Source organism: Sinocyclocheilus rhinocerous, unplaced genomic scaffold, assembly GCF_001515625.1.
Source record: "Sinocyclocheilus rhinocerous isolate Xijiao unplaced genomic scaffold, SAMN03320098_v1.1 scaffold1043, whole genome shotgun sequence".
NCBI lineage: Eukaryota > Metazoa > Chordata > Actinopteri > Cypriniformes > Cyprinidae > Sinocyclocheilus > Sinocyclocheilus rhinocerous.
The window spans coordinates 392,379-398,363 of NW_015642610.1; the positions used below are offsets into that span (position 1 = coordinate 392,379).

Here is a 5,985-nt window from a genome sequence, read left to right on the forward strand (position 1 = left end):
AATTTTGCAAAACTCATTTCTGTTTCAATGTTTTAAAATGTAATTTATTCCTGTGATGGCAAAGCAAATTTTTCAGCAGCTATTTGTCATGTCATGTGATCATTCATAATTCATTAAAATATAAAGAAATCTTCTTTATATTACATCTAAATCATGCTGATATGTAACTCTAGTAAAACCCTGAAATGCATTTTTGGTGTTTCTTGACGCAAGATGAAATGTGAAATATCGCCACTGCTTACATTACATTCATAGTTATTAATGATCTAAAGACTGATTAGCAATTAGCAATACACATCTGTAATTATATATCCACTTCAGTGTGAAAAGCTCTCATCATTTGCATGCAGCCCTTATTTTGGGGCATTGGTGGTTTAGGATTGGGCCCTGCTTGCAACGTGCAGCATAACGTGAAAGTGTGTGTGGGTGGCCCAAGTGCCTCTCCTAATTCAATCATCCCCTCCTCTCAGCTTGCTTTTTTATTCCAATTTGATTAGCAGAGCTAAAGCCATCACGATTTCGCCCAGACAAAATTAATGCTTGTATTAATCCCGCAATTTCCATTTAAAATGCGGAGCATTGACTTGATTAATAAGGGGGCCGATACTGAATAATTACGCTGCAAACATCGGCTATGGGCGAGAGCACAGCTGGGGTTGCTTACAGATGCCCTATGGGATCTCAGAGGGGTCAAACCAAAGCATTGGCCATGACTGAGGTGATGAATCAGTTAGCCAATCTTTTCGACAATTAACAAGCTGCGGCCCCTGTATTAATTTGCTGCCCCTGGAGTGGAGCCTGGTAAGATGTGTCAGGGTCAAGGGTTAGAGGTCGAGAGCACAGGTCAAACCCAATGATTTGCCCTGACAAAATCAAGAGAGGAAAATAAGCACATTACATCGAAATGCATTACCCAACCTGGAGCTTCCTGTATCAGATGGTTTGCAAATTAGCATTTGCGTATGAACGGGCGAGCTGAGGAACATGAAATGGAACATGCAGAGAACGTTTAATTAGTGGTGATCAATCTAGGTGCACTGTGTTTGAGCATTCAATAAAGTGCAATCGATGGGTGCGTGGACAAACAAAGCAGGTGTTCTTAGCAGAGGGATTCTAGGTTAACATTTATTCGGAAGAGATATTGCAATGCTCGACCTGCCAGATGTAATATTAAACCGCGCAATCCATCGCCATCCATTACAAGTGTCCCACTGATCATCCACCCATCGACGTTTTGCTTTACCAAGGTGCATTTCATTCCATCTTGCCTGCTTTATCGAATGCTTCCTGCCTTTGTTTTGTAGACGGGCTGCTCTTTTTGCACGCCACATGTGTCCTCCTTGTGCATTCGCTGCACTGAACTCTTCGGGAACCCCTTGTCGTACACTATAACCACTGCGGCCCGCTTGATTGTGATGATTACAATGTACACACTGGTGTAATGTCCCCATTCTTTCTCCACTTAATGCCCAAGGTTCAAGTAGAGTTCAAATCCCTTCACACTTTATGGCAATCACCTCACCAGGGTCAAAGTTCGAGCTCATGAGCCATTTTTCAGTAATGCCGCCGTGATCGTCAGCATTATTGACTTCGACCAGGCTTTTTCCTCACATCACAGCCCAAGCTTCAAAGATGCGGGCTTGCCTCAAGGTTAATTCTGGACAAAACAGTGCAGAGAGTTGTCAAAACGAACATCATTTGAAGGTAGCTAGGCTTGCCGCTTGGGAATAGGTCGACTTTTATGTCAGAACGAAAGCATTCCCACATGTTTGAAAATATGCTTAATGCTCCTGGGATCGTGTTTCGTGGCAGCCTCCTAAAACCTGCTGCATCGCTCATTGTTAAACGCTGTCTGTGGGGGAAATTAGCCCTGACACTGTTTTTATTATGAAAACAGTTTAGATGTGCCCAACCTCCCAACTTTCAGCTTTTATATAGGACTCCTCTGTAAAACTATCCCAGTGTCTCTGTGCCCCCCTTTCCCTTTCTCACGCTCTCTCACTCTCTTTCCCTGTGAGTGGCTCTTGCCAAATAGGGGCACATATGTTTCTCTGTAATTAAAGCTCTTGTTATACAGTGCTTCTCCCTTCAAGTAGAAATGATTAACTAATGGAGCGATTGAGGGGAAATTAATAGTTCCCTTTCATGGGAACTTCGAACTGCGTCCTCTAGGGGATCTCTTCCTGTCACTCCCCCTCCCTTGTTTTCTGTCTAACCCTCCCTCTGTTGAGACACCAGAGCACTTTTGTGCAGAGTAATCGATAAGCAGGTGGTGAAGGTGACAATATCCGTGTTGTACTGTACACAGGTGTGAAAGCATGAAATTAAATGCACAGTGTCCCCAAAAAGTATTTGGACACATAAGTAACACTTAAGCCAATGTAGGAATGTCACTGCATTTGACAAAGTGGTATTTGCAGGCAAATGCTGCACGCTATAGCTTTTCTCAGAACTAACTTATTAACTATTATTTTTAATCAACAGGTCCCAAGGTCACTCTGTAGTGGATCATTCAAAGAGTTTCTTCATATAGGTGCCCTGGCAGAGTAACCACAGGTGTAGTTACATGACATTATATGAACATGAGTAACTTATGTTTGATAATACAAAAGACACCATAGTGACCTTTTTTTATCTACATTTTGACAAGTGTATCATTATTTTTAATTCAAAACCTAACCAACTACTTTTTTGTGAAATGTTTAGCTTGAAAAGTGTGCCCGTGCTTTCTTCCTTTAAATTAAATGCCACTGATTTTCAAATTTTGTTGTATAATGAAATGAAATGCATACATTCTGGCTGCGACTAAAGTGTCTAAATATTTTTTGGGACCATTGTATCTGGATTCAAGAGATTCTGGGATCTTAAACTGAATCAGAAATCACAATTTCACATTTCTGTATAATCTTGAAATGAGATGGAGGCAAACATAGTGCTTGCCTAAGAGCTGAATTCCTTCTTTGGACTACCTAATAAAGATAATAGAATGTTTAGCGGTTGTTAATACACTACTATTCAAAAGTTTGGGGATTGCTTTTTTTTTTGTTATTCAACAAAGGTGCATTAAATTGACTAAAATTGACAGTAAAAAAACATATGTAATGTTATAAACAATTTCTATTTTAAATGCTGCTGATCTTTCTATTCATCAAATAAGGATTATGTGACACTGAAGAGTAATAGCTGCAAAAAAAATCTGTTTTGCCACCACAGGAATAAATTACATTTCAAAATACATACAGTAATTCACAATAGTACTGTTTTTACTGTATTTTTTTTATCCAAAAAACAAAAAATGCAGCCTTGGTGAGCATAAGTGACTTCTCTCAAAAACATTAAAACAAAACAAATCTTACTGAACCCCAAACTTTTGAACGTTAATGTACGTCCTTGTGTTTTGATTGACAGGATTAGCTCTGCATGCTCCTCCCAAATGTTCATTTAGAGCTCCGTTTATGACAAATTATGTGGGCAGTATTAGACAAATAGCTTTGCTTTCTGACAGATATTTGTTATGTTAGTCTGCCGACCTACAGTAGCACATCACTTCACGGCTCTTTTAGCGATTTTTAACGTTTCGTCTCCAATTCTGATTCCTTTTTTCCATAGATTTACCCAGATTAAACATCTTTGACTGAGCCAGCTGTTGAAGACCTGCCACATCACAGCAAGTTCACAAATAAAACAGGCAGAAAAAAAAGGCCAGCCAGAAGCAAACAAAGTAGCACAAACAACATATGCTTATACTCTCATGATTTAAGGAGCGGTTCCTCTCTAATACATCTTATCACAGCTGAGTGACACGCTCTGCAACGGTGGCATTTCTCCCATCTGCCAGTGTTGAGCCTATACACTCATTACGAGGCGGAGTGAGACAGCACTGTTGCACCCTGGGTGCGTTTGCATGTGTGTGTGTGTGTGTGTGTGTTTGAGACGAGCAAGATGGGTAGCTGGTATCGATCACTTGCATACACAAGTTCACTTCCACACCAAATTCTCTCATTGGGATGTGAAGCGGTCCTTCAGAGTTCCACTCATCTTACCAGACCCCCTCCTCTTTCCGACATGGCGCTCCACAGTTCTCAGTCTCTCTCTCTCTCTCTCTCTCTCTCTCTCTCTCTGTGGGGTTGGAAGGTGTAGGGATATCTGGAGGATCTGCAGAGGAGAATGGGGGTCAGTCTTGTACCGGCGGTCCCGAAAAGGCCTTAAGCCTGGCTCAAGGGGGCTTATGCTGATACCTTGACCTTTTTACCAGGGACTACATTTCACACTGAAATTACCATTACCATGTGGCTCTCCCCTGAGGTCTGCCGTCAAGTTTCCTCCTCTGGAGTTAAAAGTCATGATGGCATGATACCCGCATGCTAAATGACCGAGACACATGTTAACCATGGAGTAGACCCCATTCAATGCCGCATGGACTCGCTTAAGAGAGCTGATGTTGAATTGATTATTGGCCTAGCCAGGGATGGACTGGCCATAGGGAGCACTGGGAGTCCAGGATGGCCAGTCAACATATGGGTCAGATGCTGTTGAAACAATATGTATATACCAAGTAAATATTACACTCTTATAAAAGAAAAGTTCCAAAAGGGGGTTTTCGCAGCAATGCCATAAAATAAATATTTTGGGTTCCGCAAAGAACCTTTCAGTGAACAGTTTCTTGATTGATTGTGCAATGAAAATCTTCTATGAATGTTAAAGGTTCTTCATAGAGCTATACAGTAGATGCCAATTAGGAACCTTTATTTTTTAGAGTGTACAAATATTTAAAGAGGGAAAAAGATAATAATCATCAGGCCATCTTATTTGAGATGCTATGAAAATATATGCCATAGTTCAATTTACCTTGGACAAACCATACATCATTTGACCTTTTTTGTCAATAGAAATATTACAGTAATTTCTTAGTTTGTGTCAGGTGTTATACAAAATCTAAATTAAGTATCATACCTAATACGTGTAACTGTGGCTGTATTTTTTATTTTTTTTTAATCTACATGTTTGACACTTTTTTTCTGTAAAGATGCTTTATAAGAATATTTATAATGAAAAATGCTGAAAAAATATATTTGAAATGAATATGTTTCTCCAACTAGTTACTATCGTAACTCTTAACACTGTAAATAATGGATAAAATGTTCAATAATCAATTACAAATCATTAAAAGATAGTCATTTTATTTTTAAAAGTTTGAAAATCCCCCAACCTGATAATACATTGTTTTTTTCTTTTAAATATTTAACAGACACTTTTATCTAAAGTGACTTACAGTGCATTTGAAGGTTTTTTCCCCCTAAAAACGGAACCTTGGTGTTGCTGATGTCATTCTATACAGTTGAGCTACAGCAATAATATGCTGTTCTGTGGCATGTGATTGTTTGGCATTGATTATTTATTTATTTATATTTGTTTATTTATGACTAATTGCACTCTTCTGATGCTGGTCAGGGCTGTTGGTGTTGATGCTATCTTAAATAGGATTTAAATGGGCACTTGTCTTATAAAATGGTCAGTGTGAATGTATCTTCCAAGAAAATCTGTAAATATATTGCCATTATCTTCAAAATGGTAAGTCTGTTAGCTAAGGCCGATGTTGAGATTCAGGTAATAATGTCTTTACCTTCCTCTGGTGCTGTACAGTCAGTTGGAACACCTCCACTGTGTTGGATATTCGTGAGGAAACGAGAGGCTTTGGGGTGGCCACGTCAAACACACACACACCATTTACCGCTGGTTTATTTGTCTTTAATTCTCTCCCAGGTGGGGGTAATCAGAAAGCAATGACAGCTGTCATTCTGAGATGACCTCCAATGAGCACTGAGTGGTTGTGGCATGATAATTGTGATGGGTGAGTGTGAGTGAGATAAACTATTACACCCCTGAGGGCATGAAGCCAGTGTGCTTTGGTGCCACTTGCCAGCAATTCAAAGTGACAGAGTGCCAAACAAACAAGCATATGAACCCAGGTGGATGTGACATGCA

At 39.7% G+C, this 5,985-nt stretch overlaps 1 long non-coding RNA gene across 1 annotated transcript; it reads right to left on the reverse strand.

The window, feature by feature from the left end:
• Positions 1 to 3,769: 3,769 nt before the first annotated feature.
• Positions 3,770 to 5,699, reverse strand: LOC107756270 (uncharacterized). The gene is made up of 3 exons (XR_001641800.1): positions 5,624 to 5,699; positions 4,287 to 4,529; positions 3,770 to 4,155 (listed from the first exon to the last, which is right to left on the reverse strand). It is a non-coding gene; the product is annotated as an uncharacterized LOC107756270 (long non-coding RNA).
• Positions 5,700 to 5,985: the final 286 nt, after the last annotated feature.